This window comes from Nicotiana attenuata, chromosome 7, assembly GCF_001879085.1.
Source record: "Nicotiana attenuata strain UT chromosome 7, NIATTr2, whole genome shotgun sequence".
NCBI classification, from domain to species: domain Eukaryota; kingdom Viridiplantae; phylum Streptophyta; class Magnoliopsida; order Solanales; family Solanaceae; genus Nicotiana; species Nicotiana attenuata.
Window position 1 is genome coordinate 66,430,594 of NC_031995.1, and position 27,634 is coordinate 66,458,227.

Consider the following 27,634-nt stretch of genomic DNA (forward strand, 5'->3'; position numbering starts at 1 on the left):
GGAATTTTTACATTCCTATTCCATATAGGAAACTATATTACCCTTAATGTTTAAAGGTTTGATTTAATTACATTTAGTATACCTAATTACCAATTCTATACCATAATGTGTTTTAACTGTACAATTAATGTATCGTATATCACTCCTTAATTAACGCTACCGTATATTCCTCCAAATCCCCCCACGTTTCTCTCCCCCCCCCCCCCCCCCCCCGGTTAATGAATTTGAATATGAATATCATCAAATCATCCACTTCTTCAAGCAACACGAGCACAAAACCAAGAAAGAATGGCAGCAATATAAGTAGTACTCAAAATGCAGAGGAACAACAGAACAATTGCAGATACTTAGGCGTAAGGAGAAGGTCATGGGGTAGGTATGCTGCGGAGATAAGAGATCTGAATACGAAAGAATTCAAATTTGGGTTCCCAAAAATCACTATTTGTTTTGACTGGGTGTTGTTGTAAATAATTGAGAATATGTTTTGGAGTTTATATCTCAATTTTGAGGGTTTTTGGTGAAGATTTAGACTTGGTTTTGGCTGAATTTCAGATTGAAACTCGAAGAAGAAGAAGAAGACATATTGCAGAAATTGTAGATAAATTGTAGATTGATTTTTGCTGAAGATTTGTAGAAGTTTTAGTCGTTTTTTATTTGTGAAAACAGAAAACAAAGCATCTACAATTAGAATACTAATAATCTACAATTCATCTACAAAATATCTACAAAATGGGTACATTGAATTTTTATATCCCAATTCCCATTCAATTGTAGCATAATTGTGATTTTTGACATAATTGTGTTTTATAGAAGATTTGTAGAAGTTTTAGCCGTTTTTATTTGTGAAAACAGAAAATAAAGCATCTACAATCAGAATACAAATAATCTACAATTTATCTACAATTTCTGCAATATGTCGTCTTCTTCTTCTTCTTCTTCGAGTTTCAATCTGAAATTCAGTCAAAACCAAATCTAATCTTCACCAAAATCCCTCAAAATTGAGATATAAACTCCAAACCATATTCCCGATTATTTTCAACAACACCCAATCCAAACAAATAATGATTTTTGAAAACCCAAATTTGAATTCAAAACTTTCAAGCTTTTAAATGGCTGTCAATGGTGGAAAATATCTGGAAGAATATTTACTTCCATAATTGTAGCGCGCCTAAATAGGAATATCTGGAAGAATATTTAGTTCCAGATTTGTAGCGCGCCTAATTAGGAAGGAATCAGCTCCTAATAATTGGTATTTAATGAATGGTATATATTTTGTAGAATAACTGTGAACATGGCGGGTAAATATGAAACCATGCACATTTTTGGTAATAAGGTTTCATATGTGGTATAGGAAGGAAAAAGTCTTTAAAAAAAAAAAAAAAAGAGTGAAGCACGGCACACCAGGTAAAGAAAACAAGCCCGCTAGTTTCAGTAAAAAGATGAAAAGCAAGACTATTATCTTAGTAGTCCAAATAAATTTAATCTTTTAAGTCGATTTTTTCGGAAAACATCGGACCTTCACAGAAGATTTCAGATTTAGATGATTATGAATTTCACAGATCATTTATCGAGTAAAACCTCTATAAGTAAAATTATTTTGTAAGAAAATTATTCATTAAAGATTCAAATTAATTTGGTTGGTAATATTTTTCACGGAGTTTCAGTTGCTATGTATACTGTTTCTCTGAGGAATCTATTCTCAATTGAGGCTTCAGTGTTATTCTCTTTCTCTTAATTATTTTACAAAAAAGGTATGGACATCTGATTTGAATAAATAGAGGATTCCTGAGTTACCTGTTGCTCTCTTTTTTAACCCCTCATATGGATAGCAGCCAATAGGGAGTATTTGCTATTTACGAAAAAGAAATTACAATACAAACTTCTTTGTTCCCATGAAAGTAATAGAATGATTGAATTGTTTTTTATTTTTATTTTATTTATTTATTTTTTTTCCGGTTTGTCACCCGGTATTTGGTGCTCGTTTTGAAACCTCCGGCTATTAAAGGTGGCTGATGATTGAATTGTTGGTAAGTAATGGAAAATTTACTCATTGTTGATAAAATTCAATTAAGTAAAAAGGGATGAAAATAAAGACAAAGACCGTCGATATGTCCGAGTGGTTAAGGAGACAGACTCGAAATCTGTTGGGCTTTGCCTGCGCAGGTTCGAATCCTGCTGTCGACGACTTTTTTCCAATTTATGCTTTCTTTGTAAACTTTCATTATTGTTGTTACTAGTATTGTTTTCCTTTTTAGACTGAATAAATCTTCGAGGACTATGATGCCTATCTCAACATTAATGCCAAGGTCTAACAACATAATGATTATCAATTAACTATTTTTAGGACTAATTATGATTAAGAATAATTCGCTTCTCGTACTTTAGTTTTGTCATAATTCTTATCCAACCTTGAACCGTTACAAAAAAATAAATAAAAGGTTTACACAAAATAATCTTAAACTACTAAATTGCCTTCCACAGTTATTCAATTGGCTACCAATAAATAGATGATTATGTACAATAAGACTTCTCTATAATATCCATCTTATATAACAATATTTTATTATAAAATTCAACTTTTTTTTTTAAATAACTTTTATTGTTATATTTTACTTTTCTATAATAGCTTTTTATCTATAACAACAATATTCATCTTCATAGCAATACACTCTTTATAAAATTATCGTTTTGTGACATCCATCTCTTTCTTTTTTTATTGTACATTTTTATCGAAATAGAATCTATAGAATTACTAATAAATAGGTCTAGAAATTTTGACCAATATTTTGAAACTTTAATATATCACACATGACATAGAATATTACGTGTGTACACACTTTCATAATTAAAAATTTTATTATGTTAAAATATCTGCACATATATTTTTATTTCAGTGGACTAAGGTTTTCCATCTTGTATGTATACCCTATTGCTGAAAGTTTGGATGCAAAATTTTAGTCAATTCAAGTGTTATATCTGTTGGCATATATATTTTATTCGAATTAAATCCGTAAAACATATTTTAAAATTCAAGATATATTAGTTCAAATAAATTTATTGGACTAATATAATTGGATTAATTATAAGCCCAATATATATGGATTAAATAAATAAGTCTTAATCCATTGGGCTAGCCCATTTAATTGGGCTAAAGTGATGAGCCCACTTCATTAAGCCCAAGATGTCATCTTCCTAGAGGCCCAGTTTGGTGCCACGTGTCAAATGACGTGGCGCGCCAAGTCAAGCGGAAGAGCCAATAGGACCATGCCACGTGTCAAAATGACAAGGCATGCCCAGTCACACTGAAAGGCCAATTAAATCGCGCCACGTGTGCAAGTGACATGTTCTGGCCAATCAAATGTGGCCATGTCACACTTCAATTTGATTGGTCGGAAAGAGTTTGTTCTTATTATAACTCTTCCCTCCCACAACTATAAATAGGGGTCTTCATAGCTCAGAAAAGACACCAAAAGTTATAACGCAAAGCAAGAGAGAGCTCGTGGATCAAACACTACGAATTCCTCCATAAGTTTCAAGCTTCAAGCAATCAAGTCCAAGCTCAAGAACGAAGAACAAATCAAGTTCAAGCTCAAGAACGAAGAACGAATCAAGGTCAAGTTCAAGCAATCAAGCTCAAGCTCAAGAAAAAGATCGTCGTTCGTGGCAACAACTACATATTCAAGATCAAGCTCAAAGGCCCTTGAATTTATTTACAATTGAAAAGAAGAAACGGAGGATTCATAGAGATTGTACACTCAAATATTCGAAATAAAATACTACGATTGTTGCGATATTTTTCGGTCTTGATTTTATTTTCTCGACGCAAATTTATTGTCTACAAATTCTGGCACGCCCAGTGGGACATCTCTACCTCTCATCTCAACTTTTCATTCACCAAATACCAAGATCATTGAAATGGCTTCAAAGAAAATCAACTCCGGTTCAACTTCCACCAAGGCTGCTAACTCCAGGTTCTATGCTGATGTGGAAAGCATCCTCGATGTCACCTTTGGAAGCTTCGGACCAGTTACGAGGAGCAAAGCAAGCTCTTTAGGACAACAAGCACCCCAAGTGCCGTCCGCATCAACCCCTGTTTTCGGATCTTCATCCTCAAAAGGAGCAAGATCTTCCACAAACGCATCTGAAGGAGGAAGCGATGTTGCTGAAAAGATCAAGAAAACTCTTGCTCTGCTTGACCTCTCCGGATCCAAGCACTCTGCTGTGAAGGAAGATGATGATGCTTCAAGTGATGGATCCTCCCCACTTACACCACATAGCGTGAGCCAATCAAGGATCAATCTGTGTGAAAATCCATGCTACTCTCCGCCATCCACGATAATCATGCAAGCCATGGTGACAAACACTTCATCTATGGAGGAGCAGTTAGCAAACTTGACGGAAGCAATCGCTGGCTTGACCAAATGCAGGCAAAATCAAGAGGCTAGAATTGACAAGCTAACAGACAAGGTGGGAATCTTGATGGAAGAAAAATCTACCCATGCGCCCGGCAAGCTCCAGAGGTTCTAGAGAGTGACTCTACTCCAAGACAAGCAGCATCCACTAAGGCTATCCCTGTCTCATCTGAAGGGATGATTCCAATCGATCAATTGAAGGAGTTCATCGAAGGAACCATTAAGAACAAATATGAAGTTGCTGCCAAATCCTCCCTTACATATGCAAAGCCGTACACTGCAAGGGTCGATATGTTGAAGATGCCTGCTGGCTATCAACCTCCGAAGTTTCAACAGTTTGATGGTAAAGGTAACCCAAAGCAACATGTTGCGCACTTCGTGGAGACGTGCAACAATGCTGGGACTTATGGAGATTACCTTATCAAGCAGTTTGTCCGCTCGCTAAAAGGAAATGCTTTTGACTGGTACACGGACCTCGAGGATGGATCTATCGATAGCTGGGATCAACTAGAGCAAGAGTTCCTCAATCGCTTTTATAGTACGAGACGTACTGTGAGTATGATAGAACTTACAAATACTCGACAACGAAAGGGGGAACCAGTTATCGACTTTATCAATCGGTGGAGGAATTCAAGCCTCAACTGCAAAGACAGGTTTAGTGAAGCTTCGGGCATAGAGATGTGCATCCAAGGCATGCATTGGGGATTGCGCTACATCTTGCAAGGTATCAAGCCTGGCACATTCGAAGAACTTGCAACTCGTGCCCATGACATGGAATTGAGCATGGCCTCCGCTAGAAATAAAAGGCTGCCCATCTATGAACCTCGAAAAGGGAATGACAAGCAAGAAGTCAGGAAGTGGGGCAAGTTCGTACCTAAGTCTTAAAGAAAAGAAGCTATGAATGTCAACACGTCACCTATGAAGTTCACGACGAAGGTAAGCAAGAAGCAGAGTATGAAATCCACTTCTTTTGACGATAAGCCAAGGGGGAAGTTGACTCTAAAAGAAATGCAAGAGAAAGAGTACCCATTTCTAGATTCCGATGTGCCAGCTATCTTTGAAGAACTCCTTGAGTTAAATCTCATTGAGCTTCCAGAGATGAAGCGGCCAAATGAAGCTGGAAAAACAAATGACCCAAATTACTGCAAATACCATCGACTTATAAGCCACCCTCTAGAGAAGTGCTTCGTCTTCAAGGATAAAGTCATGGACTTGGTTCGCGAAAAGAAGATCGTGCTTGAAGATGAGAAAGCAAGCGCGAACCAAGTCTCTATCACCTTTGGCTCATTCAATCTAGAGGAGTTATGCAGTTTAAAAGGAATAAAAAATGAAGAATTACTGGAGAACAACAAAGTTGAAGACGACCAACCTGATGATGATGAAGGTTGGACGTTGGTGACTCGTCGTAGGCGCCACAAAAGGAGCCCACGAAAAGAATCAGTAGAACAACCAACAAGGAAGATGATAGTAAAAAGACCAATAAAAAAGAATCCAGTTAGCCATTTGAAGAAAGCAAAAGTGGAGATACACCACCCTCAAAAGCCACGAAATCCAGTGACCTTGGAGGAGTTTTTTACCAAGTTGGTTCCGCACGAAGATTTCCCATGAGGGCATTGATGCCACTTGTTGCCATGCTGACAAAGGGGAAGAAAAGAGTGATGACCTACCGTTGGCACCATCTTCGGAAAAGCCCATCGAGTCCACTCCTCAAGAAGTTAATGCTTGTGAGAAAAAGGTCACGTTCACAAATGACGATCTTTTGCTAGGTGACACTCCTCAAAACCGCCCATTGTACCTGGTTGGCTATATGCGTGATGAAAGGGTAAATCGGATTTTGGTTGATGGAGGATCCTTAGTGAACATTTTGCCAATCCACACTGTGAAAGAACTTGGTATTCCCATGAACGAACTCTCAGAAAGTCGTGTGATGATCCAAGGATTCAACTAAGGGGGGCAAAGTGCCATAGGCGCGATCAGGCTGGGAATCACTATTGAAGATATGCAATCAAGTGCATGGCTGCATGTGATCGACGCGAAGACTTCATACAATGTTTTGCTTGGGAGGCCTTGGATACATGAGAATAAAGTAGTTCCATCTACCTACCATCAATGTTTAAAATACTACGAGGGTGAAGTCGAGAAGACGGTAGTTGCTGATAATGAGCCATTCACCGAGGCTGAGTCACACTTTGCCGATGCAAAGTTCTACTTGAAGGACCGCATTGTGAAGGAGCTGAAAGTTGATGATGGTATGAAAAACAAGAATGACGAACCCATAGCTAAAAGAGCTGAGGTGACTATTGGTAAAGCCAAAGCTGTTACTGAGGAGGTACCCGCCAACGTGAATAAATCTCATAAAGGGGGTATTGCGTATTATGGAAAGAAAGTAAGTCCCGCGCTCCAATATGTCCCTAAAAGGAAGAAAGACGAGGGTGAATCATATAATCTCCAAACCAAGACGCTAAGGGAGTTAACTCTTCCGGTAAAACGAATTGAGGCAGTAAAGTTCTCCTCAAAGCCGCTTGCAGGGTTTGTAGCCCAAAATTGTTTGCAGAATGTGGCACTCCCTACAAAGCAAACAGATGAAGGTTTTGATCCTAACGCTTACAAGCTATTTGAAAAAGCTGGATACAATCCCAATGAGACGTCAAAGTTAGGGAAGCTCCCATCAGAAGCTGCAACGAGGCAACCACGTGAAGGTCTGGGATACAAGCAACTGTCACCAGTGTGCATCTCAATAAAAAGGGCGAGTAGCAATTATATCAGTGTAGAAGAAGAATCTGCCGCTTCTAACAGGCCTCCTGTCTTTGATCGGCTTGGAAAATCAACTGTGAGAACTTCCGTATTTGAGAGATTGGGTCCATTAAAGAAGGGGAATAAGTTCCAGAGAAATTATCGAAATACAAGAATACCCGCTTTACCCAAAATTCACAAGATCTCTAAAGATTTCCAAAGTTTGGTTCCTTCTAGAATGAAGCGACTAACAAAAGTCATGGTTTCGTGTGATGAAGTACTGAAGGTGAAGCCATACACTGTGGTCTACACTAAAGAACGTGATGAAGACGAAGAAAGTGTGCGTTCTTCGTATCATGTTACTGTACAAGGCGAGCATGGTGTTTTATCTCTAATGGAGGATGACGAGCAATTGGATGATGTTTCACCATGTTATCACATATCCTTCAACGACGGGGACCCTCAAGAAGATGAAGACGCAAATGATGCTCCTCCAGAACTTGAAGAAGGGGTGAAGGCAACGATTGATGCCTTAAAAGAAGTTAACCTTGGCACTGATGAAGAACCAAGACCCACCTACCTAAGTGCTTTACTAGAAGTTGATGAAGAAATCACTTATATTGAGTTACTCAAGGAGTTCAGGGACGTCTTCGCTTGGAATTACAAAGAGATGCCTGGCTTGGACCCGAAAGTAGCAGTCCATCATCTTGCAGTCAAAAAATAGTGCTCGCCCTGTTAAACAAGCTCAAAGGCGTTTTAGGCCAGACTTGGTTCCCTTGATTGAAACCGAAGTTAACAAACTCATCGAAGCTGGCTTTATTCGCGAAGTTAAAATACCCAACATGGGTTTCAAGTATTGTCCCTGTAACGGAATAAGAATGGCCAGATTCAAGTGTGCGTTGACTTTAGAGATCTCAACAATGCATGTCCGAAAGNGCTATGAATGTCAACACGTCACCTATGAAGTTCACGACGAAGGTGAGCAAAAAGCAGAGTATGAAATCCACTTCTTTTCAAGATAAGCCAAGTGGAAAGTTGACTCTAAAAGAAATGCAGGAGAAAGAGTACCCATTCCTGGATTCTGATGTGCCAGCCATTTTCGAAGAACTCCTCGAGTTAAATCTCATTGAGCTTCAAGAGATGAAGCGACCAAATGAAGCTGGGGAAACAAATGACCCAAATTACTGCAAAATATCACCGACTTGTAAGCCACCCTCTGGAGAAGTGCTTTGTCTTCAAGGACAAAGTCATGGACTTGGCTCGCGAAAAGAAGATCGTGCTTGAAGATGAGAAAGAAAGCGCAAACCAAGTCTCTATAACCTTTGGCTCATTCAGTCCGGATGAAATATGTGGCTTTATAGAAAGTAAAGATGAAGAATTACTGGAGAGCGACAAAGCTGAAGTCAATCAACCTGATGATGATGAAGGTTGGACATTGGTAACTCGTCGTAGGCACCACAAAAGGAGCCACGAAAGGAATCAATAGAACAACCAACAAGGAAAATGATGGTGAAAACACCAAGGAGATGGAATCCAGTTAAATATTTAAAGAAAGCAAAAGTAGAGGTGCACAGTTCTCAAAAGCCACGAGACCTTGGAGGAGTTTTGACCAAGTTGGTTCCGCACGAAGATTTCCCATGAGGGCATTGATGCCTCTTTTTGCCATACTGACAAAGGGGAAGAAAAAAGTGATGACCTACTGTTGGCACCATCTTCGGAAAAGCCCATCGAGTCCACTCCTCAAGAAGTTAATGCTTGTGAGGAAAAGGTCACGTTCACAAATGATGATCTTTTGCTAGGTGACACTCCTCATAACCGCCCATTGTACCTGGTGGCTATATGCCGATGAAAGGGTAAATCGGATTTTGGTTGATGGAGGATCTTCAGTGAACATTTTGCCAATCCACACTGTGAAAGAACTTGGTATTCCCATGAACGAACTCTCAGAAAGTCGTGTGATGATCCAAGGATTCAACCAAGGGGGCAAAGAGCCATAGGCGCGATCAAGCTGGGAATCACTATTGAAGATATGCAATCAAGTGCATGGCTGCATGTGATCGACGCGAAGACTTCATACAATGTTTTGCTTGGGAGGCCTTGGATACATGAGAATAAAGTAGTTCCATCTACCTACCATCAATGTTTAAAATACTACGAGGGTGAAGTCGAGAAGACGGTAGTTGCTGATGATGAGCCATTCGTCGAGGCTGAGTCACACTTCGCTGATGCAAAGTTCTACTTGAAGAACCGCATTGTGAAGGAGCTGAAAGCTGATGATGGCATGAAAGGCAAGAATAAAGATCCCTCAACTAAAAGAGAAGAGGTGACTACTGGTGAAGCCAAAGCTGTTAGTAAGGAGGTATGACCTAACGCGAATAAATCTTATAGAGGGAATATTACGTCTTATAGCAAGAAAGTAAGTCCGGCGCTCCATTATGTTCCTAAAAGGAAGAAAGATGAAGGTGAATCATTTAATCGCCAAGCTAACATGCTAAAGGAGTTAACTCTTCCGGTCAAACGAATTGAGGCAGTAAAGTCGTCCTCAATGCCGCTTGCAGGGTTTGTAGCCCAAAATCGTTTGCAGAATGTGGCACTCCCTACAAAGCGAACAGATGAAGGCTTTGACCCTAACGCTTACAAGTTATTTGCAAAAGCTGGATACAATCCCAATGAGCCATCAAAGTTAGGGAAGCTCCCATCAGAAGCTGCAACGAGGCAACCACGTGAAGGTTTGGATACAAACAACCGTCACCAATGCGCATCTCAATAAGAAGGATGAGCAGCAATTATATCACTGTAGAAGATGAATCAGCCACTTCTAACAAGCCTTCCGTCTTTGATCGACTTGGAAAATCACCTGTGAGGACCTCCGTGTTTGAAAGATTGGGTCCATTAAAGAAGGGGAACAAGTTCCGGAGAAATTTTCAAAGCATAAGAACACCCGCTTCACCCAAAATCCATGAGATCTCTAAGGATTTCCAAAGTTTGGTTCCTTCTAGAATGAGGCGACAAACAAAACTTGTGGTTTCATGTAAAGAAGTACTGAAGGTAAAGCCATATACTGTGGTCTATACTAAGGAACGTGATGAAGATGAAGAAAGTGTGGGTTCTTCGTATCATGTTACTGTACAAGTCGAGAATGGCATTCCATCTTCAATGGAAGATAATGCGGAATTGGAGGATGTTTCTCCGTGTTATAACATATCCTTTAATGATGGGGACCCTCAAGAAGATGAAGATGCGAAAGATGCTCCACCTGAACTTGAAGAAGGAGTGAAGACGACAGTTGATGCCTTAAAAGAAGTTAACCTTGGCACCGATGAAGAACCAAGACCTACCTACCTAAGTGCTTTACTAGAAGCTGATGAAGAGAGCACTTATATTGAGTTACTCAAAGAGTTCAAGGATGTCTTTGCTTGGAGTTACAAAGAGATGACTGGCTTGGACCCGAAAGTAGCAGTCCATCACCTTGCAGTCAAAAATGGTGCTCGTCCTGTTAAACAAGCTCAAAGGCGTTTTAGGCCGGACTTGGTTCCCTTGATTGAAACAGAAGTTAACAAACTCATCGAAGCTGGCTTTATTCGTGAAGTTAAATACCCAACATGGGTTTCAAGTATTGTCCCTGTAAGGAAGAAAAATGGCCAGATTCGAGTGTGCATTGACTTTAGGGATCTTAACAATGCGTGTCCCAAAGATGAGTTCCCGCTTCCTATTCCAGAGCTGATGATCGATGCTACTACTGGTTACGAGGCAATGTCTTTCATGGATGGTTCGTCGGGCTATAACCAAATACGCATGGCACCAAAAGATGAAGAGCTTACTGCATTCCGTACCCCAAAGGGTATTTATTGCTACAAGGTAATGCCTTTTGGCTTGAAGAACGCTGGTGCTACTTACCAAAGGGCTATGCAGAATATTTTCGACGATCTTCTCCACAAGAATGTCGAATGCTATGTTGACGACTTGGTGGTGAAATCAAGAGAGAAGGGCGACCACATGAAAGACTTGAGGATGGTATTCGAATTGCTCCGGAGGTACCAACTTAGGATGAATCCATTGAAATGTGCCTTTGGAGTTACTTCTTGAAAGTTTCTTGGTTTCATTGTCCGACATCGAGGGATCGAAATTGATCAAGCCAAAGTGGATGCCATTTTGAAAATGCCTGAGCCTCGAGATATCCATGAATTGAAAAGTCTGCAAGGAAAGCTAGCATACCTTAGAAGATTCATATCAAACCTGGCTGGGAGGTGCCAACCATTTAGTCGCCTCATGAAGAAAGGTGTTCCTTTCAAGTGGGACCAAGCTTGTAGCAATGCCTTCGAAAGTATCAAAACCTACTTGATGAAACCTCCAGTTTTAGCAGCTCCTATACCTGGAAAGCCATTGATACTATACACTGCGGTGCGGGAAAGGTCTGTTAGAGCACTGTTGGCCCAAGAAAATAGTGAGGGGAAAGAAAACTCTCTTTACTACTTGAGCAGGATGATGACACCTAACGAGTTGAATTATTCGCCAATTGAAAAGTTGTGTTTGGCGCTAGTCTTCTCAATTCAAAAGTTGAAGCACTACTTTCAAGCTCATATTGTCCGTCTTGTTTCTAAAGCAAATCCCATCAAGTTCGTGATGTCAAAAACTGTTCTTAGTGATCGACTAGCGAGATGGTACCTCCAGTTTCAACAATTCGAGATTTTGTACATCCCTCAAAAGGCTGTAAAAAGACAAGCATTGGCAGACTTCTTGGCAGATCATCCGATACCTGATGACTGGGATCTAACTGATGAACTACCTGATGAGGACGCAATGGTCGTTGAACTTCAACCTCCATGGAAGATGTACTTTGATGGTGCTGCGCATCGTGGGGGACCCGGGGCTGGCGTAGTATTTGTCACTCCCCAAGGTGAAGTCTTGCCCTACTCCTTCACCTTGACACAACTCTGTTCCAACAATGTTGCTGAGTAGCAAGCATTAATACTTGGGCTTGAAATGGCCGTTGATATAAAGCAATTGCAATTGCAAGTCTTTGGTGACTCCCAGTTAGTGGTCAATCAGCTTTTGGGTAGTTACGAGGTTAAGAAGCCTGAACTACGCCCATATCATGATTACGCTAAAAAGTTGATGGGGTGGCTCGGTGATGTGACTATTCAGCATGTGCCAAGGAAAGAAAATAAGAAGGTTGATGCTTTAGCTGCTCTAGCTTCATCATTAGCCCTGCCTGACCAAGGGCTAGTTACCGTCTGCCAAAAATGGATAGTACCGCCGCCAAATGAGGCTAAAGGTGAAGAAAACGAACTCAAGCATCTTGTTGCTGTTTCTGAATTTGAGAAAGAAGAATGGCGACAACCCATTATCGACTACTTATGCTATGGGATACTTCCAGAAAATCCGAGGAGAAGGACTGAAATCCGTCGTCGTGCACCTCGCTTCCTTTACTACAAGGATACTCTATAGAGAAGGTCGTTCGAGGGAGTACTCTTGCGATGCCTAGGAGAAGAAGAAGCACTCCAAGCTTTGCAAGAGGCACATTCTGGGGTATGTGGGTCACACCAGTCTGGACCAAAGCTCCACTTCCATATAAAAAGGATGGGATATTATTGGCCAACGATGGTAAAAGATTGCTTGGACTACGCTCGAAGATGCAAGGCTTGTCAATTCCATGCAAATTTTATTCATCAACCTCCTGAAGTGTTGCACCCGACTGTTGCATCCTGGCCATTTGACGCTTGGGGATTGGATGTTGTTGGACCACTGCCAAAGTCCTCTGGTGGGCACCTATACATATTGGCTGCAACTTACTACTTCTCAAAATGGGCTGAAGCTGTTGCTCTTAAGGAAGTAAAGAAGGAAAATGTTGCAAGTTTCATCCGAGTAAACATTATTTATCGCTTTGGCATTCCTCGTTACATAATAACGGATAATGGAAAGCCATTCGATAATAGGTTAATGAACAAGATTTGTGATCTCTTTGGCTTCAAGCAACGTAACTCTTCGATGTACAATGCTGCCGCCAATGGTCTAGCTGAGGCATTCAACAAGACTCTATGCAACTTGTTAAAGAAAGTCTTCTCCAAATCCAAACGAGATTGGAATGACCGTATGGAAGAAGCTCTATGGGCGTATAGGACGACTCACCTCACGCCAACACAGGTGACTCCTTATTCACTCATTTATGGAGTCGAAACCGTCTTGCCACTTGAGCGTCAAATACCTTCGTTACGACTGGCTATTCAAGAAGGGATCACTGATGAAGAAAATGCTCGACTTCGATTAACAGAGCTGGAAGCTCTTGATGAAAAGAGATTGGAAGCTCAACAGAGTCTTGAATGTTATCAAGCTCGATTATCTCGTGCCTTCAATAAAAGAGTTCGCCCGAGATCCTTTCAAGTAGGAGATCAAGTCCTTGCCGTACGAAGACCCATAATTACTTCGCATAAACCTGTAGGGAAGTTCACTTCAAAATGGGATGGGCCATATGTCGTACAAGAAGCTTACTTAAGTGGGGCTTACAAGCTGGTCGATGCAAATGGTATGAGGATCGGCCCTATCAATGGCAAGTTTTTGAAGAAGTATTATCCTTGAAGTTGCAACGCTCCTTGACGCACGAGCCTAAACTGCATGTTACTACACTCCTAGCCCGTATGAGTCTAAACTGTGTACCCCCCCCCCCTTTTAATTAAAAAAAAAGTCCGCTAGGTTCAAAATCTCAAAAGAGGCGGCCTAGGCAAAAGTTAGGACGTAAAAAAAAAAAGAGTCCGCTAGGTTGAAAACTTCGAAAGAGGCGGCCTAGGCAAAAGTTAGTACATAAAAAAAAAATCACCCAGTCTGAACTACGGTATGACTTGATCCTCTTCACCGAGGTACGTAGGCAGCTTAGAGTTTCATTCTAAGTTCAGTCGCATAAGTTCAAAAGATACAAATTGCCCCAATTGTTGTTCGAGTGAAGTATGGAGGAATGTAAAATCAAGCTGAAATGCCATCCTCCTGTTGAACTTTGATCTCATTTGATTTAAAGGGGGCAACCCTCCACGGTAAATTGATATCTTCAATGGGCCGATTTTTGGAGGATGTCAAGTATTTGCAATGAAGTCCAGGGATTCTCTATGACTTTAGGTTCGCCAAACCTTCAAGTTTGTTGGTCTACAAGTCCGCCCTCTGCCTTTAAAAAAAAGGGAAGAGAAGAGAGGCGTCAAAAGGAAACACAAGTATAAGGAAAAGATTGCTTGGCACAACGTTTCAAATTCAGTGAGACTTGAACCCAAGATATTTGTGAGAATATAGCTCTAAATTTCAATTGATGGCAAGTAAGACATCTTCCAATCTCGAGGCTTCCATACCAAGATGCAAATGTTTTGGTGAAGTCGCGCAAATCCGGAATTGATAGCATGGTGCAATATAAAGTTGATTTCAAAATATTATCTGGGACGATTCTGAAGTTGTTTGATTGATAATTTTGGATATGTTTTAAATTTTGAAGTCTAGTTTTCTTGAAATCAAACGGTTTGCAATTTCGATGTTTCTATACCAAGATATGAATTTTTTGGTGAGACTGCGCAAATCTGGAATTGATAGCATGGTGCAACATAAAGTTGATTTCAAAATATTATCTGGGACGATTCAGAAGTTGTTTGGTTGAGAATTTTGGATATGTTCTAGATTTTGAAGTCTAGTTTTCAAGAAATCAAGCGGTTTGCAATTTTGATACTTCTACACCAAGATATGATTTTTTTGGTGAGATTGTGCAAATTTGAAATTTTCAACGTGGTGAAATCTAGAGTTGGTTTCAAAATATTATCCGGGGCGATTCTGAAGGTGTTTGATTCTATGTTTTGGATATATTATAGATATTTAAGTCTAATTTTCGAGAAATCAAACAGTTCATTATTTGGACTTTCCCACGACAGAAGCTGAAATATTTAAGCCCTCGAAGTCTCCAAGTTGAAGTCTTCAAGTCCGTCGGTAAATCAAGTTGAAGTCTCCAAGTTGAACTTCAACTCCGTCGGTCTTCAAGTTGAAGTCTTCAAATTCCCCGATCTTTAAGTTGAAATATCTAAACCCTCCAAGTCTCAAAGTTGAAGTCTTCAAGTTCGTCGGTCTTCAAGTTGAAGTCTTCAAATTCGCCGATCTTCAAGTTGAAATATTTAAGTCTCCAAGTTGAAGTCTTCAAGTTCGTCGGTCATCAAGTTTCAGTCTTCAAATTCGCCGGTCTTAAAGTTAAAATATTTAAGCCCTCCAAGTTGAAGTCTTCAAGTCCTTCGGTATTTAAGTTTCAGTCTTCAAATTCGCCGATCTTAAAGTTGAATTGTTCAAGCCCTCCAAATCTTCGAGTTGAAGTCTACAAAGTCTGCCAAATCATCAAAGTTTTCCAAGTGTTCAAGTCGATGTCGTCTTCGAGTTGAAGCTTTATAACTTTCCAATCTTAAGGTGGGCATATAAGTCCCTTTGCACCTTAAGTTGGCCTCTTCGCGGGTTTGTCCTTAAAAGGAACTATAACTTTCCAATCTTAAGGTGGACATATGAGTCCCTTTGCACCTTAAGTTGGCCTCGTCGATAGTCGAGCCACATTGAGAGTAATCTCTCCGATAGTCAGGCCACATTGAGAGTAATCTCTCTGATAGTCGGGCCATTTTGAGAGTAATCTCACCGAGTCGGGCCACATTGAGAGTAATCTCTCCGATAGTCGGGCCGTTTTGAGAGTAATCTCTCCGATAGTCGAGGCACATTGAGAGTAATCTCTCAGATAGTCGGGGCACATTGAGAGTAATCTCTCCGATAGTCAGGCCACATTGAGAGTAATCTCTCCGATAGTCGGGGCACATTGAGAGTAATCTCTCCGATAGTCCGGCCACATTGAGAGTAATCTCTCTGATAGTCGGGACACATTGAGAGTAATCTATTGAGAGTAATCTCTCCGATAGTCGGGGCACATTGAGAGTAATCTCTCTGATATTTCGGCAGGGATGAGTACCCATCCCCTCACACCCTAGGACCGCCTTCTTCATGTGTGGATCATCTTGTTGAACAAAAATATATCTTTCTCGCTTGACCTACAAAAAAAAAAAAGACAACAAAACAAGAAAAGCACAAGAAAAGAAGAAGAAATTACCTTCGCGTTAATGCTTCCGAGTCCACAAAAATAGACTCAAGTGGTTTGCAAAGATTGTGAATTAATGCTTAATGAACACATGAGCATGGGGTTTATATAGATCTCCTATGAAGCCGATTGGGAAGTGAGATTTTGATGTGGGAATAGCTGAAATCAGTTATTGAAAAGAACTGGGATTGCTAAGGCGGTAGTACAACTGTACGGGATCTACTTGGTTAACTCCAATATTAATATTACTTGGTTCTTCTTCAAGTTCAAGTAGGAATTGAACGGGGCATTTGCATCTATACCCGCTTTTTGTGCCACATTTTAACCTGTGCCCGCTTTGCAAAAAAAATTGCAAGCGTACCCGCTTTTTCGCATAACTTCAGCACACGGGGCTGAAGTAGCAAAGGCAATCACACAAAACTTCAGCATTTTAGTAGCCGGGCCTGAAGTTCAGCTCTAGAGCTGAAGTTTTTGTTTTGTAACTCACGAACTTCAGCTCTAGAGCTGAAGTTTTATTTTATAAGTTTTTGTTTAGTAACCGGGCTAAAGTTTGCCAGTTATAAAATAAAAACTTCAGCTCTAGAGCTGAGGTTTTTGTCTTTGTAACCGGGAAACATCAGCTCTAGAGCTGAAGTTTGCCAGTTATAAAATAAAAACTTCAGCTCTAGAGCTGAAGTTTTATTTTATAAGTTTTTGTTTAGTAACCGGGAAACTTCAGCTCTAGAGCTGAAGTTTTTGTCTTTGTAACCGAAAAACTTCAGCTCTAGAGCTGAAGTTTCTATGTTGTAACTAGAAAACTTTAGCTCTAGAGCTGAAGTTTTTGTGTTGTAACTGAAAAACTTCAGCTCTAGAACTGAAGTTTCTATGTTGTAACTAGAAAACTTCAGCTCTAGAGCTGAAGNTTTCGAGTTATAAAGGGAAGCTGAAGTTTTTTAAAAAGTGGGTACGGATGCAAACAAAAAGACAAAGCGGCTACAGGTTAAAAAGGGGCGCCCAAATAGGGCGCCCGTGCAATTTTTACGAATTGAACTTGTCGACGCAAATTCAAGTTCAAGTACGAGACAAATTTATTGTCGACGCAAATTACTTAGCTGTTCGTTTGGTTTCAAGTAGGAATCATAGATTTCACAAAATTCAAGTTATAAAGTTCACGGATTCCTAGTCATATGGGAATATGTGGTATGATGATGTCTTCTACGTGATTTTCATGCAAGTTTGTGAACATGAATTAGGATGGTGCTAATGTTAAGTAAAGTTTCAAATAATGTAAAAGATCTTGACCTAGATGCTTATATTTGTTATTTCATACATATTGTGAAATGCAAATATATCACTTGAATAAGTTTCGGGGAATATTCATTACAAAATAAATAATATGTTAATACTTCAAGCCTCGCCTTTTGGAGTTGGACACGTCTAAACCAATCAAGTCTTGAAGTAGGGGGCATTTGTAGGCATATATATTTTATTGGAATTAAATCCGTAAGATATATTTTAAAATTCAAGATATATTAGTTCAAATAAATTTATTGGACTAATATAATTGGATTAATTATAAGCCTAATATATATGGATTAAATAAATAAGTCTTAATCCATTGGGCTAGCCCATTTAATTGGGCTAAAGTGATGAGCCCACTTCATTAAGCCCAAGATGTCATCTTCCTAGAGGCCCAGTTTGGTGCCACGTGTCAAATGACGTGGCGCTCCAAGTCAAGCGGAAGAGCCAATAGGACCATGCCACGTGTCAAAATGACAAGGCATGCCCAGTCACACTGAAAGGCCAATTAAATCGCGCCACGTGTGCAAGTGACATGTTCTGGCCAATCAAATGCGGCCATGTCACACTTCAATTTGATTGGTCGGAAAGAGTTTGTTCTTATTATAACTCTTCCCTCCCACAATTATAAATAGGGGTCTTCATAACTCAGAAAAGACCCCAAAAGTTATAACGAAAAGCAAGAGAGAGCTCGTGGATCAAACACTGCAAATTCCTCCATAAGTTTCAAGCTTCAAGCAATCAAGTCCAAGCTCAAGAACGAAGAACAAATCAAGTTCAAGCTCAAGAACAAAGAACGAATCAAGGTCAAGTTCAAGCAATCAAGCTCAAGCTCAAGCTCAAGAACAAGATCATCGTTCATGGCAACAACTACATATTCAAGATCAAGCTCAAAGGCCCTTGAATTTATTTACAATTGAAAAGAAGAATCAGAGGATCCATAGAGATTGTACACTCAAATATTCGAAATAAAATACTACGATTGTTGCGATATTTTTCAGTCTTGATTTTATTTTCTCGACACAAATTTATTGTCTACAATATCGCCACTAAGATATTGGAATCTCGAAATAATTTCAGATTTTTTCATCGCTCTTGCAAGAATTTTTAATTTTTAAGTTGTTTTAAAATGTGCACCTTATAATTTAAATCTTTGTACATTTAGTTATGAATTTATTAATAACGTATTCTATTTGTTTAGTTTTTAACTAGAGAAATATGCATATCTTTTAAAATTTTAGTTTTAAGTAAATTTTTATCTCTTATAATATTAAAAATAAAAAATCAAATTTTTGGCTATAATAATTAAATAAAATTTAAACATCAAATGTTATTATAAGTATAATAACCAATTGCTATAAAAGCAAAAAAAAAAAAAAATTCGAAACAAATAAGGCTATTAAAAGTCAGATTTGTCTATCTACTATAGAAAATTATCCACGTTTATTCCGAGTTCTACTATTTTTCGTCCAAATATGTTCCCCACCACTAAGAAAGTAAACAAATTCCAGCGTGGCACCGAGACCCTTCTCTTTGACCGCCAACTAGGTAAATTTGCAACCCAAATTAGAAAGACCGGTTCCTTTATGAGAAAGGTCTAGTTCGATTAAAATGCTCGTTTCTTTTCTTTTTAATTTGTTTTGAGTAATAAAACTGTAAAATCTTCTCTTTAAATAAAAAGAGAAAAAAATCCCTGAAAAGTGGTTTCGATTCTTTTTGTCAGAAAAAAGTTTGAATTCTGAATCATATCACTAATCAGATAATATGCTTATATTAGTTGACATTCTATGTCAATCTTTCAAATGAGGAATATATATGTCTATGCATGACAGAGAGAGAAAGAAAGAGAGGCTCTTCTTGGACTGAAGAGGAACATATTCAAAGATAAAGAAAAGACCACTATTTAGATAAGAGAGGATCAAATACTTAAGATTTAGCAAGAATAATATTGTTATCGCTATAAATACCGAACCAAGGAACATATTATATCCATAATTAACCAAAGAAGCTAGCCAAGTTAGGAGGAGAGGCCTTACATGATTTAGAAGAGTTTCTCTTTGTTTAGTAGCCAAGGATGACTTGCCTTTCATCAATGCATGCAAATAGGGAGCAAAAGCCCCTTTTCATGGTTGGAATTGAATGAGTAGCAAGCATCTTTGGCGACTCGACGAGCTCTTCTCTATCATGTTAGTCCATCTTCTTCCTCTTCTTATATATGTTGTTGAACAGGGGCAGAGGTAAAAGCCGAGCTATGAGTTCGATCAAACTCAATAGTTTTTTTCAAATATTATATTCTGTGCAGGGGAGGAGCTACAGTAGTGAGCACGGGTTCATACGAAAAGGGCTGTGGGTTCTCATGGAAAACACGCAGGTTCTCGACCCCTTGAGAGCAATGCATTTTATTGTATTTTTACCACGTTTTCTTTTATTTTTTCAAAAAAATAAAATAAAAAGAGCACAAACTAATTATAAAATACTTTCCTTACATAATCAGAATTATACTTTTCTTTTTTACAAACAAAAGCTCCTCTAATTAAATATTAAAACAACAGAAAAAAGACGCATCTCACAATTTTGCACCCAAATAAAAAAAAAATAGGGTTATGTTGTTTAGAATCCACACACTTCAAATCCTAGTTCCGCCTCTGATTTTTTGTTAAGAAATTAATTATATATGTATAATATTAAATTTAGAACACAACCATTAGCACTTGAAGATGCTTTTAAAATCCAGAACCCACGAGATTAGAATCTTGGCTCCGCTTTTGTTGTTGAGCATCATATCGTTAAGCGTCATACATCAATTAGTTGAGTGAATAGGTTATGTTGCAAGTGTTTTCTTAATATTATACGTTTTTGGGTTATTCTCATTTTTATAATTTTCAAACTTTTGTTGTTGAGTTATAAGCAAAATATCCATCTTCTTAATATGTTTATCTAATATTACTCTATTTGTATTGTCCATGCTCCAAATATAAAGTCAAATCATTTCTTTATGAACATCTCAATTCACTCCATATTACTTAATTCAAAATAACAATGAAGTATTATTGTCAACCTTTAGGCTTTAGGGATACAAAAATTATCAAGTTTTTTCATACTTAATTAAGCATATATCTTGCTTGATTACTAGAAGTAAATACCTTTTGTATCCAGCTAATGATCAACTATTTTTTTCAAGATAAAGTATTTCTCACAGCGAACATATTATTTCTCCTGCTCCTGCTCCTGCTCCTGCTCCTCTCCTTTTTCATCCTTTTATTCTTTTATTCTTTACGTATTGTTTGGATATTTATGTCAAAAATTTCTTGAATAAACGAAGCGGTAAAATGCCAACATAGTAAATAAATATATTGGATAAAAGACAAATTTTGAATGAAAAACACCCATTTCGAAAGACCAAACCCATGCCCGTGAATGGGAGCTAGAGAGGTGGCTATTTCTCTAAAAACCTATGTTTCCTTCAAATCATGCTTGTGCACGTTTATTTTGAGATTTTTTTCTGCACACTACGTAATTTTAACGATATAAATATATAGCATAAAATTATGCCTGTTCTAGCACGGTTGCTTTAACTGAATAGAATTCGACTTGAATTAGTTATTCCGATAATATTATGCTTGTGTGGATTAAATTAGCCTATTGTTTACCCTAGAATCCGGATAACAATTGAATTTATATGGGGTTTTAAGGATCCGTGAACTAAAAGATACAAAAGGTTTAGGTTGAGGAAAATAAAGATAAAGACTCAACAATTGCTGTTAAAGTAAATAATCGCAGAATATAATATTGCTTAGAACAATTGTGCTTGATAGCGTACAAGAATTTAGAGAGATGGTACTGTAGTGTAATGGTTTTTTCCCGGTCCCCTCTTTATGGGGTCTTCTCCCCTTTTATACATTCTGATTAAGGGTAAAAATAAGGTAGGTAAATTAATTACATCGTGGATCCCTGTAATTACGCCTTAATGGCCTGAAGTGGTTGAGAAAATCACGTTTGGGCGAGATATCCGGCGACGCTTGGTTATCCGTTACGAGTCCGGCTTCCAACCTTGTGTGTTTCTCCATCCGGTGGTGACTCATATCGAGCTCTGCAACGGTCTCGAAATGACTCGACCTCGGTTGTAGACGTGGCCGTCGTTCTACCTTGCATCCAGGTCGGGTTCGATGGCCCCGACTTGCCCCGGACCGGACCCAACCCGGTCGGGCTCAAGCAAAAAAAAGGGTGTCACCCAATACAGATATCTTAGAGAATTAGATTTTATTTTCTTATAAAGGGATCAGTTTTGGTGCAACTTTGTTATTTACTGAATGGGTTTCCTTCTATTAAGTGTTCTTTTGGTATTAAGTAGAGTTTTTGAAGGTCAAGCTTTACCATTTGATAAAAATTACAAGATTTCTTGGGGGGACAATAATGTGAAGTCCTTTAACAATGGAGAAGAAATTCAGCTATCCCTTAATAATTTTTCTGGTAATATTCCTTTTGTAGTTTTCTTATTTCTTCTTTTTTTCAGGTTTTATTCTTAGAATTCTAAATATCAAATTACTATTTTTTAAATATATTTATCTGCAGGATCTGGAATTCAATCCAAGCTAAGTTATGGCTCAGGATCCTTCAAAATGAGAATAAAGCTACCTAGCAAAGACACAGCTGGAGTAGTAACGTCCTTCTATGTAAGAACATACACTTAATTTTTCACTTAATTCTCCTGAGTTATACAAATTATTTTTTAACCATAAGTTGTTTGTGAATATTTATCTCTTAAAATTCATACAGACCTGATGCATAAATAACGCACAACAAGAAAAGAAATTTATTAGATCGGTTACATCAATTAGTTGAGGTTAAGTATGTTTACATTCTTTAGTCTTGTGAGAGATTTATATACTAGTAAAACAAGAAAACTTATTTTTTATAACTATTGACTAAAATGGACTTAAATTGAGCGATATAAATAGTGAAGATTTATATAGCCAACATCAACTTGTTTTGGACGAGGGCTTAATTCTTGTTTGTTGTTTGTTGTTTGTTGTTAGTTTGTCTAAGTTTTATAAATATTTCATTACATTTAGAACTCTAAATATTTTGCTATGTTTTTTTTCTCATTGCGCCGAGGATCTTTTGAAAATAGCCTCTTTACCTGCACAAGGTAGGAGTTACATACTACTCTCTCTAGATCCTACTTGTGAGATTACACTGGGTATATTGTTGTTGTTGACGTTATACATCTCATATTAGACCCCAGAAAAAGAAAAAGAAAAAGCAAAAATAGCTAAAAACAACTTGCTTCCTTTATCATATAAAATATATGAGATGGCGGGCCTTTTTAAGCGAAAGGTGATCGACTATCAGTTGTAATCTTCTAGACATATCAAGTCAAGAGGGCGAGGCTCCCTAGCAATGGGGGAAGGGGAGTGGGTAAGCTTTAAATATTTATAGTCGTGGGAAAAATTTTATATTGATTTTGAAGTTAATGAACTTTATCTTAAGTAACTAAATTAATATCTTTTGATGGAAGAAATTAGTTGATTAAACTAGTTTATAAGTTGTACTATTATTAATCTCTTTTTGTAAATTTTTATTTTAACCTTTTGGCAGCTGATTTCACATACAAACAACCACGATGAATTAGATTTCGAGTTTTTAGGTAATAGAGAAGGAAAACCATACACATTGCAAACAAATGTATTTGCAAATGGTATTGGTGATAGAGAGCAGAGAATTCAACTTTGGTTCGATCCAACAGCTAAATTTCATGAGTACTCAATTCACTGGAACTCGCATCAGATTGTGTAAGTTTATTTATTTTCTATAGAATCATACGATTTTCGGACTCTGCGTGAGTACGGGACATTTTGTTCACCGGGCTACCCTTAGAATTGTGCTTCTTTTTTTTTTTTTGAATTTTTACCTCCTATAACAAAGGTTAACACCTTATTTATTTTAAATAAATACCATTTAAAAAAAATTATATTCTATAGATACCTTTTAAGGTTTATAGCAAAATATTTAATTTTGGCTACCTCCTAGCCCTAAGCCACTAAATACGCTAATCAGTTACACTATTTTCTTTCTCTCCTACTTTAATACATCCCATTCTCTTCCCCCATCCCATTAAAATTTCTCAGTGTAAATAAAATCCTATACTTCCTCTCTCACGCTTTGTTCCCTAACATACCAGATCCCCCGCCACTATTTACGCCTAAATTGACCCACCTCCGCCGTCTAGTTTGAGTTATGCAGGTTCTATTTATGAGTGATACAATGGTGATTTCCTTGTCAAAGTCATAAACTTTACACAGACACTTCCTCTCTACGTCCCGGACCTCAATTCGATTCTCAGAGTATATGCATATTAGCAAGCGGTGGGCATATAGTTCAACGCCCCCACGATAAATCCCTCTGCTACGTCGGCGGTGACAACCGTGTCTCCGCCCTTACTGCCCATCTTTCCCGTTCCCTTTACATTGTAATTCAATATGTCTCGTTGTATTCCATGTATTTCATTGTATTCACTATTTTTTTTTCTCATTGTATTTCAATGTATCCCGATGTATTCTATGTATTTCATTGTATTCACTGTCTCGCTATATGCCATGAATGTATTCATAAGTTTTTTTTAATTAATATAATTTACGTATTCAGATGTACTATTTAATTTCTCTGAAGATTGCTATGTTTTTGAGGTATTTTTCGGTTGAGAATCTTTTGTATAACTGAAAATACAAAATTTGTGTGTTATAATTGAGTTTGTTGAGTTATATTAGGAGTCTATTATGTTAATTGATTCACTTTCCGTTTTAAAAACAGTGTAATCCCCTATTTCACGCCGTGAATATAGTCGAATACAATAATCTGTCCAGTTGTAATCTCATGTTTCACTCCATGAATACACTCCTATTTTGCTACTGTATTCATGAATACAATAGCTTAAATACATCAAATACATCTTATAACCACATAAAAGATATCTATAATCCGTAATATAGCAAATGGTATCTATAGATGGCTAATTACTACTAAAAGATAGTGCTTTATGAAAATTTCTCTTTTTTTTTCTTTCTTTCGGTTTAACCATCCTATATCTAAAATTTATTGGTCCGACTAATTTGTTTCTCATCGGATAGGCCCACTAAGGAAGGTTAATATTCATATTTCTTAGCTTTCACGCTTCCTCTCTCCCGCCTATTGCTTCATCGTAGGAGCTACTGCTTCAAGATCTTTTCTGACCTTGATATTGTATCTGAAACTATTTCGATATCTCTTTAAGAGTAAAGCAAGACATAAATATTTTCCCGGCAAAATACTTTTTTATTCCTAGGATCGGAAACCGAGACCGTGTTCATGAGTCGACAGATGTCAATCATCCCACCATACCTCACGGCTCTCGATGATCATACTCCCTCCGTTTCACAATAAGTGTCCAATTTGCTTTTTCATTTTAATTCAAAATAAATGTCCAGTTATGTAATCAAGAAAGAATTCAATTTGTTTTTACAAAATAACCCCTATGTACATATCCCTAAAAAGTTTTCTTACTCCTTAGGGGTAGTTTAGTCATAGTAAGTATTTTTGTATAGAATTTAGTATTTTCTTAATGGGCGTGCTAAAAGCAAATTGGACACCGGAGGGAGTATTATGTTTTCATTTAGCTATTTAATACATGATTATGGTCTAATTAATTTTCTTCTCTAACTTCACAAGGTAGGAGTAAGGGTTGCGTACACACTACCCTCCCGAGAACCCACTTATGGAATTTCACTGGGTATGTTGTTGTTGCTTGTTGATCTAATTAATTTGTTTATTTACAGATTTTTCGTAGACGAAGTACCCATTAGGGTTTACAAGAACAAATCCCTTAGAGGAGTTGGATATCCTACACAACCAATGCAATCAGAGGCTACAATATGGAATGGAGAAACTTGGGCAACAGAAAATGGAAGTGCCAAAATCAATTGGTCTAATTCTCCATTCACAGCTCAATTCCAAGGCTTCACTATTGAAAGTTGCCCTTCTTCTAATTTTAGTTCGAACTTTGTAATTCTCCCAAATTATGGTGGAATTCTAAGCAATTTTGGAGACTATCTTCTAGTCAAGAAAAATCATATAAAGACATTAGACGCAAACATATGACTTATGATTATTGCAAAGACATCAATAGATTTCAAACCATTCCCCCAGAATGTACAAAGTGATGCTTAATTTGAAAGAAAATGGAGACTAAGTAGAATTGCTCAATAGTCATCACCTGTTTTAGAGGTGGAGAATGTGACGACGGTCATCACCTGTTTTCTAACTCATCCCGTGCTTCCGAGGCCTCGAAAACCTCATTTAGGGTTGCCTCGATTTGCGTGCGCAGTCCGGGCGCGTAGCCGGAAAGCTTAAATATGAATTCTGTGTGAAAAATGCTAAATTTTGATATTAATATGAATATATTTGACTTCGGTCAACATTGTTGGTAAACGGACCCGGACCCGTGATTTGACGGTCCTGGAGGGTCCGTAGAAAAATATGGGACTCGGGCATATGTCCGGAGTCGAATTCCGAGGTCTAGAGCCCGAGTAATGAATTTTTCTGTGAAATTATTTTTCTTAAATTACTAAGGGAATTGGAAATGAAATTTGATTAAAAGACTGTGGTATCGGGCTCGTATTTTGGTTCCGACGCCCGGTACAAGTCTTATATATGGTTTAAGCGCTTTCTGTAAAATTTGGTTGAAAACGGACGTCGTTTGACGCGTTTTGGACTTGAAATGGAAATTTGATGCCTTATGAAAGTTCCAAAGAAAAACATGAGTTTTGAGGCTTGATTCGATGTATATGATGTTATTTTGGCGATTTGATCGCACGGATAAGTCCGTAGGATATTTTTGAGGTTGTGTGCATAATTGGTTTGGAGCCCCGAGGGCTCGGGTGAGTTTTGGATAGGCGTCGGATTGCATTTTTCACTTTTGGAAAGACCTGGTATCAGTTATCTGCGGGATTCGCATTTGCGAAGCCTGGATTCGCAAATGCGAAGGTCCAGATATCGCAAATGCGAAGGCTGGTTCGCAAATGCGAAACCAGCCCAGGCAGGCCAAGGTTCGCAAATGCGAAGCCAAACCCCGCAAATGCGATGGTCACTGGTTCGCAAATGCGAGACCAGTTTCGCAAATGCGAAGGTCCCTTGGTAGACCTGAGTTCGCAAATGCGAACAGAAATGTCGCATTTCCCAAGCCTGCAGGGTTCGCAATTGCGAACCCAACTTCGCATTTCCCATATCCGAGGCCCAGCAAATTTTATACTTAGTCGAATTTTCATCACTTTTTACCATTCTTTCAAAATCCAAACACCATAGGCTATTTTTCAAGAACAAACTTCATCCCAAATCAATTGTAAGTCGATTTTTACTCAATTCTTTCAATCTTTAACATCATTTAACATGTTTTCCACTTAAAATCAAGGATTTTCATGGGTGAAATTGGGGGTTTTGGGTAGAACCTAGATTTTTTATAAATTGGGGATTTGGACCTCAATTTGAGGTCCGATTTTAAAACAAATTACATATTTGAGTTCGTGGGGGAATGAGTAACCGGGTTTTGGTTCGAACCTCGGGTTTTGACGACGTGGGCCTGGGGGCGATTTTGGAATCTTTGGGAAAAACTTTGGGAAATTCATTTTTATGCATTCAAATTGATTAATTTAGTGTTTATTAATGTAATTAAGTAATTTGTGGCTAGATTCGAGCGGTTTGGAGGTGGAATTACGAGGTAAAGCCATAGTTGAGGCTTGAGTTGAGTTCAAGGCATCGAGGTAAGTGTTTGGTTTAACCCTAGCTTGAGGGAATAGGAGTTGAGTCTTATTTGTAACTTGCTAATTGTTGTGTACGATGTATAGGCATGGTGACAAGTATCTATACATTGGTGTCAAGCATGACCGTGAGTCCTTATTTGTGAATAGTTTGGTTGTTGTTATGCCTTCCATGCTTAAACGGTGATTTCTATATGTTGTAAAGACCTTGTGAAAGAAGTTATGATCTTGAAACTTCGTGGAGCATTGGCTCGGGTTGAAATACAATTTGTGAAGGTATATGAGATAAGCAACTCTTTGGAGCATTGGCTCAAGTGATAATGTGAACTATGAGA

The 27,634-nt window shown here is 38.2% G+C and overlaps 1 non-coding gene and 1 pseudogene across 1 annotated transcript; both read left to right on the forward strand.

Annotated features, from left to right (window-relative positions):
• TRNAS-CGA lies at positions 2,103 to 2,184 on the forward strand. Its single transcript has one exon. It is a non-coding gene; the product is annotated as a tRNA-Ser (tRNA).
• LOC109230117 lies at positions 6,664 to 25,706 on the forward strand (annotated as a pseudogene).